We start from the raw sequence: 9,822 nt of genomic DNA on the forward strand, positions 1-9,822 counted from the left end.
TTCAGAATTCAAAAAACAGCAGCACAGGCATTGTGCGTGACGTCACAAGAGTGAGCTGATTGGAGAGACGAGGATCAGCTCACTCCTGTTTGAAATTCGTGGTTGTGAGTCTTCGTCTTCTCCTACGTTTTGCCGGCACTGTATTCTCTTCGGCGTGTCTTCGGAACGAACAAAAAAACGGCCTCTTCGTGCTTGTTTACATGTTCGCCCGAAGACGAATGCGCAAGTCTAGTATATAGCACTTCCAGTATACATATTTGAACCATAAATTAATACAAATAAATCACTGTTTAGACTATGAGTTGCTACTATATTTACTCCATTTTTGTTTGTGAAATTCTAGTGGTAGAATACTAGGACTTTCTGAACCTTTTTAAGGCAAAGCTGTATCTGTCTCAGCCAAAATATTACTTTTGGAATGATTGCCATTAAAACCAATGTTTCAATACAACAAATGCACCCAATAATCCAGATTACAGAATAAACATATTATATTATTTTCTTCCAATTTTGGGCAATCACTCAGTTATGTAGGGTTATGTCCTCTGCTTGCCTTCCAACGCCCTATGCATATACAGTGGATATACAAAGTCTGCACACCCCTGTTAAAATGCCAGGTGCTTGTGATGTTAAAGAATGAGACAAAGATAAATCATGTCAGAACTTTTTCCACCTCTAATGTGACCTATAACGTGAACAATTCAATTGCAAAACAAACTGAAATCTTTGAGGGGGAAAAATAACCTGGTTGCATAAGTGTGCACACCCTCTTATAACTGGGGCTGTGACTGGGTTCAGAATTAACCAATCACATTCAAACGCATGTTAAATAGAAGTCATTACACACCTGCCACCATTTAAAGTGACTCTGGTTAATCACAAATAAAGGTCAGCTGTTCTAGTAGGATTCACCTGACATTTGCTTAGTTGCATCTCAGAGCAGAAGCCATGGTCCGCAGAGAGCTTCCAAAGCATCAGAGGGATCTCATTTTTGAAAGATACCACCCAGGAGAAGGGTACAAAAGAATTTCCAAAGCATTAGATATGCCATGAAACACAGTGAAGACAGTCATCATCAAGTGGAGAAAATATGGCACGACATAGAGACATTACCAAAATTGATGAAAAGACAAGAAGAAAACTGGTCAGGGAGGCTTACAAGAGGCCTACTGCAACATTAAAGTAACTGCAGGAAGTTCTTGCAAGTACTGGCTGTGTGCTACATGTGACAACAATCTCCCGTATTCTTAATATGAATGGGCTATGGGGTAGGGTGGCAAGGCGGAAGCCTTTTCTTACAAAAAAAACCATCCATGCCCGACTGAAGTTTGCAAAAACAAACATCAAGTCCCCCAAAAGCACGTGGGAAAATGTGTTATGGTCTGATGAAACCAAGGTTGAACTTTTTGGCCATAATTCCAAAAGGTATGTTTGGCGCAAAAAACAACACAAATTACTCAAAGAACATCATACCCACAGTGAAGCATGGTGGTGGCAGCATTATGCTTTGGGGCTGTTTTTCTTCAGCTGGAACCGATGCCTTAGTCAGGGTGGAGGGTTCACCTTTCAGCACGACAACGACCCAAAGCACACATCCAAATCCGCAAAAGCATGGCTTCACCAGAAGAAGATTAAAGTTTTGGAATGACCCAGCCAGAGCCCAGACCTGAATGCAATTGAACATCTGTGGGGTGATCTGAAGAGTCCTCGCAATCTGACAGATTTGGTCACTTTTGCAAAGAAGAGTGGCCAAATATTGCCACGTCAAGATGTGCCATGCTAATAGACTCTTACCCAAAAAGACTGATTGCTGTAATAAAATTAAAAGGTGCTTCAACAAAGTATTAGTTTAAGGTTTTTTTGCGTGTTTTTTCCCCCTCAAAGATTTCAGTTTGTTTTGCAATTGAATTGTTCACGTTATAGGTCACATTAGAGGTGGAAAAAGTTCTGACATGATTTATCTTTGTCTCATTCTTTAACATCACAAGAACCTGGCATTTTAACAGGGGTGTGTAGACTTTTTATATAGACTGTATAAATGAATATTAATGAACACACAGCTTTTCCAAAAGATGAATGTTTTTTTGTAACCTGGAGTAGCAATGCTAAAGACCATGATTGACAAAAAATGCCTAATTCGACTTAAACCAATACAGCTAATTGACAAATAGATGGCCACAAATTCTACTCTTTATTAACTATCGTGTATTAATAAACTGTACATTCATTGTAAACTGCACCTTAATGTCTAGATAGTAAGAGAAAATACATGTAATTGACTACATTGTTCATACCACTGTATACATAATATTAATGCTTTATTCTTAAATTATTTCTTCATGGATCCATTTTTATGCAAACCAGTTTTTCTTTGGGTTAATTCTTTTAAGAAATCAAATAATAGAAAACAATTATTTTTAAATAAACATCTGTTTTAGTTGTGAACTTTTATGCAGGCAAATATTAAATTACTTCAATATCATGTGTCAGATTATGTGTCTTATTACACTTACAAATAAGAATAGTGGTTTTCCAGCTCATGTTTTAACAGCACTAGAAATGCATATATATTGTAGTTAAAGAAAAAAAACTTAAATTGCAGCAACAAGTAATGAATTTCAATGTTCTTCAATTCATCTGATGCTCGCTGAGTGCTTAATGACATCACAAATCAAAGTTGTCTCAATCTTGTCTTCTGGCAAGAAAACACCAATATGAACGCATGTGTGTTTTTCTTTTTTTTTCTTCTACTTAAAACAAGTGAACTGTTATAAAGGATGCATTTTGCCGTTAGGTTTTCCACAGTTTTACCTTGTACATGATTGTCATAGACAAATATCCCTGCACTTTAAATAAGGGAGTATTTGTTATTGAATTTCATGTTTCTTCTCTGGGGCAAATGTAAAAAAAATGATAAATGACCCCCTAATGCACTTTGACAACCTTGTTTTCACCATCATAAAAATGCTGTTTAAAACCTTATTCTCTCAGTTTTCATATTTTATACCAAAATAAATATTAGAAAACTCACCTGATAGGGATCAAACCTTTAAAAGGTTTTTAAACTGGATTTAAAAGTAGACAAGAAGATATTGAGAACAGTTTCATCTATACTCTAATTGTAAGATCTACTCACTATATATGTTAATGGATAATAATCATACCTATAATATAATCATATCATAGCTGTGAAGTCTCTATTAACAGGTGAAAGTCCGATGTAAGCTGTGCTCAGAACTGCTGATGAAAAAATTATTTTGGTGAATACAGACATATTTTTGTACAGCAAATCCCATGTAACTGCACTCTGATTATGTCACAGTGCAGAGAGATATAAACTTAGAAAAAGTAAGAATAAAACATACAAATAGACTAACTCAGTTTAGCATAAACTAAGGTGTGAGGCACAGTGAGAGAAAGAGAAAGAAAGAGAGAGAAAGAGAGAGAGAAAAGAGAGAGAGAGAGAGAGAGAGAGAGAGAACTGTTCTAGCAACAGCCACCATTGGAGTGCTCATTGACAAATGTTGCACTCAAGTATCAGAAATACTTTACTCATACCTGGAAAGCCAGATAGGAAGCATGTTTTTAAATGTTGAGATGGGCTAAACTCTTCAAAGTCCTTTTTAATTCACTTCTTTAGTTGCCTTTGCCTTGTTACAAACTTACATGTTCTAATGAAAAACCACCTAGATACTGAAATGAACAGTTAGTGTGTAGTCAATGAGTTGTGTTGTTTTTTTGTTTGAGTGTTTTGTTGTTTAATTGCATACATGCTTGTAAGAAATTAAAATGTTTCTGGTGTCAATATCGATTCAGGAAGATAAATCATGATTAAATCGAACAGAGGGAAAAATAATGCAGTTCTGTTACTTCTACGATTCAGAAATGTGAAATTTAAAATAATAAAATGCTTCTGACACAGATGAGTAAAAGTTTTTGTGAAATTCAGTAAGTATAAATATGTAAATGTTTCATAGCAATTGAATACAATCAGAGGAGAGGTTATATTCAAAGCAGTTTTAAATATGTAAAATACATTTTTTATTATAAATATTATTTCTTATTCCTTATGGAAATGTAATCAGTTTGCAAAATATAAATAAGAAACATTCCATAAAATACAGTGTCTAAAATGAAAACCTGCCATGTCTGCATGGCCAGCAATATTAAAAATACAATTAAATCGTAGTTTGAGACAATAGTCATTAAAATGATGTGTATCTTTCTTTCTTCTGTCAATCTCTGCTCTTTTTCTTCTCTATTTTTATTCTCCTTCCCTGTCAGGGGCGGGCTGGGCCGGGGGGCAGGGGGGCAATTGCCCCCCAGGCCGCCCTAAATCCGGGCCGGTGGGCCGGACGGATGACCGGCAGACGAGCATTCAATGCGGCTGCGGCCGCAAAGTTAAAAACTAAGCGGCCGCGAGCAGGATTGAATGCGGCCGTCATGCGTACCTGGCGGGCGGGGGAGGGGGGCGGTCCGCCTCGGCTGCCGCTCATCTGAGGGGTGCCACCATGCCGGCACGCCTTCAGAAACGATGCGCGCGGCAACTGTGGTTGTGCGCCGGGACTTGATGTGAAATCCCGGCGCACAACACTGAAGCCACGCCCACCGTCTTCCGCGCTCAGTACACCGGAAGGACAGGAAGAAGAAGAAGTAGAAGAAGAAGAAGAAGAAGAAGAGGAGGAGGAGGAAAAGTGAGAGTGAAAGAAGAAAAGGTAGGAGAGAGTGGATTAGTAAGTGTGTGAGAGTGATGGGTGTTATGCTGAATGTAAGTGTGTGAGAGTGATGGGTGTTATGCTGAATGTAAGTGTGTGAGAGTGATGGGTGTTATGCTGAATGTAAGTGTGTGAGAGTGATGGGTGTTATGCTGAATGTAAGTGTGTGAGAGTGATGGGTGTTATGCTGAATGTTTGTGAATGAGGGTTCCAGATAGCATGGATGTGTACGTGTTGGGGGATAGCTTGGCATAGGGAGTCCGTAATCACATTCCTTTCATGCCCAGATTCCAGCATGTAGTGGCTGCCTAGGCATGATAGGAGTGTGATTGCTGTTATAAATTATTTTTTGGTCCAACTTCGGTGTGTTAACACTTTTATTGGACAGAATAATTCAATGACAGTATTAATATATATATATATATATATATATATATATATATATATAATTGCAAACAGCAATCACACTCCTATCATGCTAAGTCAGCCAGCACATGCTAGAACCTGGGCATGATAGGATTGTGATTGTTGTTATATATATGTGTATATATATATATATATATATATATATGTTAATATTGTTGTTGATTTTTTTGTCTAATTTTGGTGTTACTTTTAATAAAGTATTTTAACCCCTTCGTGACAATTGCCGGTCCGGGCACGTCACTGAAAATCGTGACGATTATGACAATTGACGTGCCAGGACCGGCACGTCTTTAAACGGGTGAAAAAATCGATCCGTGATCGATTTTTTCACTCAAACGGTGTTGCTCTAATGCCTCGACATCGAGGCATTGAGCAACACCAAAAAAAACATTCCCGCCCCCCCCCGATCGCTCCTAGGAGCAAAAAAAAAACATGTTTGAAAGACTGCACGTCTTTCAAACATGGCGGCGCCCGCCGCCGAAAAACGGGTTTAGGAAGCGATCGCGAGTCGCTTCCTTTGCTTAGCTGGTGTTGCTAAGATGCCTCAGTATCGAGGCATCTTTGCAACACCTGTTTAGCAAAGGAAGCGACTCGCGATCGCTTCCTAAATGCTCAACTTACCTTCCCGGTGCCGGTGTCTTCGAAACACACGCGGTGTTTCAAGATGGCGGCGCCCATCAAGCCGGGGGGAGGAGCCTGCTGACATCATCGGGGGGTGTTGCTGGATGTCATGGACATCCAGTGAATAACACCCCTAGTGGTCAGATCACTCATAAGAGTGATCATGATTTGATAAATCAAAGGCAATGTTTTCTAAACATTGCCTTTGATCAGTATTGGATCTGCCTCCCTCCTTCACTTGCTTCTAGTGAGGGAGAGAGACAGATCGGTGTGTTCTGGTATTTCAGGTATTCCCTAATAAAAATATATATATATTGATCCAAAGGCTCTTATAAGAGCCACCCATATAATATTAACCCCTTCATTGCCATTGATCACTGCATAAACAGTGATCTTGCATAGTGGCAATTGTTTTTGGGTTTTTGTTTTTTTTTACATGTTTTTTTACTTTTTTTACTTTTTTTTACTTTTTTTTAGGTTTTTTTTAATTTTTTATTATAGCCATTAACCCTTTCCTTCCCCACTATTTTTGCTGCAATTCTTACCATGCAGCGGTATACGGCTGAGGAGGCGTATGCCTTTTTGGCCACAGATTCTGAGGCCACTGATACAGCGTCAGATTTTGACGTTGGTCAGTTCACAGATACATCTAGTGATGTATCTGTGGCTGTTAGGACGCCTACCACACGTAGTCGTGGCAGTGCACCAGAGGCATGGGTAGTGCCTAATAGGTACAAGCCAGCTATCCCTCCTTTTTCTGGAATTCCTGGCATCAATATTGATGTTACAGGATTCACTCCACTGCAATTTGTGCAGGTTTTTTTGGGAGACGATGTCTTGGGAGACATTGTCACACAAACAAACATTTATGCCCAGCAGCACCGTGCTGCTAGCCCTAATTCTTTTTGGGCAAAACAGCCATGGACTCCCATTGACGTGCCAGAATTTCTTAAATTCTGGGCACTCACAATGTTAATGGGCATTATAAAAAAGCCCTCCATCCGCTCCTACTGGAGCACCAGCCCCATCTTTAGTACCCCCATTTTTGCCCAAACTATAACTAGGCAAAGGTATGAAATGATTCTTCGTTTCATGCATTTTAGCGACAACAGCCTGTGCCCCCCTAAGGAGGACCCCCAGTTTGATAGGCTGTACAAAATCCGCCCCCTGATTACCCATCTCGCTGCCAGGTTTCCAGAGGTTTATACACCTGGAAAGAATATCTGCGTGGATGAATCCCTAATGAAATATAAAGGAAGGTTGGGATTCAAGCAGTATATTCCTTCCAAGCGCTCCAGGTATGGAGTGAAGGTGTATAAGCTCTGCGAGAGCGAGACAGGATATACTCATGCCTTCCGGGTATACGAGGGTAAGGATAGCTACCTTGACCCTCCAGGTTGCCCAGATCATCTGGGCACCAGTGCCAAGATTGTTTGGGACCTAATATTCCCCCTTATGAACAAAGGCTACCACTTGTATGTAGATAACTTCTATACAAGCGTCCCTTTGTTCAAGCTGCTGTATTGTTTCGATACGGTAGCTTGCGGTTCTATAAAAAAGAACCGCTTGGGTTTCCCACAACGCCTGGTACGAACCCGGCTAGGAAAGGGGGAGACCTCAGCTCTACGCCAAGAGGAGCTTTTGGCATTGAAGTTCAAGGACAGAAAAGAGGTGTGCATGCTGAGCACCATCCACGATGAGAGAACCGTGGAGGTTTCTGTCCGTGGCAGAGCTGGGGTCACTACAAAGCCAGTGTGCATCAGGGCCTATAACAAGCACATGGGTGGAGTTGATCTGTCAGATCAACTCCTACAGCCCTACCTCATTATGAGGAAGACAAAGGCCTGGTACAAGAAGGTTGCAATTTATCTAATGCAAATTGCAACCTATAACGCTTTTTTGCTGCACAAAAAAGCAGACACTGGGCTGAAGCTGTCTTTTTTGCAGTTTCAGCTCGAAGTAATTTCAGGTATCTTGTACCGTGATGCACCTGGTCCCCAAGTAGTGATGGGAACCAACAGAATTGGGGCTACCCATTTTATTTTTAAAATCCCCCCTACAGCAAAGAAGCAGAATCCCCAAAAGAGATGCAGGGTATGCTACAGCAGGGGGCAAAGAAAGGACACCACATTTTACTGTCCAGATTGCCCTGGAAAACCTGCACTCTGTGTCGGTGACTGCTTCAAGCTGTATCACACAGTTTCCCATTTTTAATTTTTTTTTTGTTCCTGCTCCATTTTTGTATTTTTTTATAATTTTTTGTTACATTTACTGTTTTTTAGCTTTTATTTGCTCCACCATTTTTAAGCGTTTTTATTTGCACTGTCAAGTGAACCCTGTATCCATTCCATGGCATGAGGGACCACTTAAGGTGCTAGATCAAATCCCTTCTTGGAGATAGGCTAGGCTTTCTTGTAACCTGTCCCTACTGATAGTTGGGTACAAGCATTTTTCTTTACCCAGATGTAAAATTCCTACTGAATTTGAATTGCTCATGTTCCAAATGTGGCCCTTTTGCCCCCAAACAATCTGACAAACCCATGCATGTGGGGTATCAATGTACTCAGGAGATGTTGCTGGACACATATCTGGGTGTTGTGTGACAGCAACATATACCAGGAGCTGTAATTTCACACCTGAAGTACAAAGTATGTGAAAAAAACACCAAAAACAATTACTATCCCAAACTTTGACAAGGGTTGGTGGTAGGATTAGTGCATGGAAAGGGTTAAACTATCAGCATCTAAAATACCCTGGGGTGTCTAGTTTTCAAAAATATATGGTTTGGTGGGGTAAATTTAATTTGCTGGCTTCAAAGATGCCCCAAATACCACATAGAGACAGAATTACCAGATTCAGAGAAAAATGGTTTTGAATTAGCAAAACTCTACTTGTACTTATTGCCCCATAACGTGTAGAAGAAAGCAAAAAAACATAAAAACATTGGGTATTTCTAAACTCGGGACAAATAGTAGAATCTATTTAGCAGGTTTTTTCAGTAGTTTTTTATGATGAATAAAAGATTTTTCAAATAAAAGTGAGAAAATTTGTTTTTTTTTCAATTTTTCGTCATATTTTATTATTTTTATTATAGGAAATTACATCATATGAAAAAAGCCCTTCTTGTCCTGAAAAAAACAATATATAACTTGTGTGGGTTTAGTAAATGGGTTAAGAGAAAATTACAGCTAAACACAAACACCGCAGAAACGATAAAACAGCCATTGTCACGAAGGGTACAAAAAGTAAAATCAGCCTTTGTCACGAAGGGGTTAAAGGTTTTTTTTTCAGTTTTGGCCAAGTGAATGCTGAATTTTTAGTTTCAGTCCAGAATTTTCATTTCGGTGCATCCCTACTATATACTATGCCAGTCACTAAAGTGGTAAGCCTACACCACATCAATGTTTGGCTTAGTATATAGTGATAGGGGTTGTCAGTGTCTGGCTCAATGTATAGGCACACATTGACAGTGGTACCGCATAATCCCTAAGCATATAATGATAACAAATATGCTGTACCCCTGTCAATGTTTGCCTAACCATAGAAACTATGCAGTTTTAAAGTGTGTGTGGGGGGGTGCCACATACAGGGTCTGCCACAGGTGCCAAATACTCTAGGTACGCCCCTGCATCATGCGGCTGTCAGACCCAACGGCCATGCCTCAGCTCCTCTTCCCACGTCTTAAAAGGGGTGTGATGAAGAGCTGAGGCATGCGGTGCGTGCACACCGGCCACTTTAATTTCATTAGGCGCTGGTGGTGTGACTGCCGCACGACGGCCGCTTTCAATGTCGCTCGCAGCCGCTTTGATGGTGCAATGGGCCAGTTGACTAGACTTGCCCCCCAGGCCTTAGGCTGCCAGCCCTCCCCTGTTCCCTGTACACACTATACAACAACCTCTCATCCTTCCACTTAAAAAACAACACCATTGAGCATCCCTGCACATAACCCGGCAGTACCTGTGATTTTAAACTTTGCATGCCTCTCCAATGTTTTTGTTAACCCCTTCAATCCCAGGGGTTTTTGGTACCTCAAAGCCCAGAGTAATTTTGCCATTTTTGG

General features: G+C 40.3%; 1 non-coding gene across 1 annotated transcript; it reads left to right on the forward strand.

The window, feature by feature from the left end:
* Positions 1–8,079: 8,079 nt before the first annotated feature.
* Positions 8,080–8,209, forward strand: LOC149297815 (small nucleolar RNA SNORA35). The gene has a single exon (XR_016272483.1). It is a non-coding gene; the product is annotated as a small nucleolar RNA SNORA35 (small nucleolar RNA).
* The last annotated feature ends 1,613 nt before the right edge of the window (positions 8,210–9,822 follow it).

Source organism: Sceloporus occidentalis, unplaced genomic scaffold, assembly GCF_023333645.1.
Source record: "Sceloporus occidentalis isolate IW3139 unplaced genomic scaffold, rSceOcc1.0.p SCAF_37, whole genome shotgun sequence".
Taxonomy (NCBI): domain Eukaryota; kingdom Metazoa; phylum Chordata; class Lepidosauria; order Squamata; family Phrynosomatidae; genus Sceloporus; species Sceloporus occidentalis.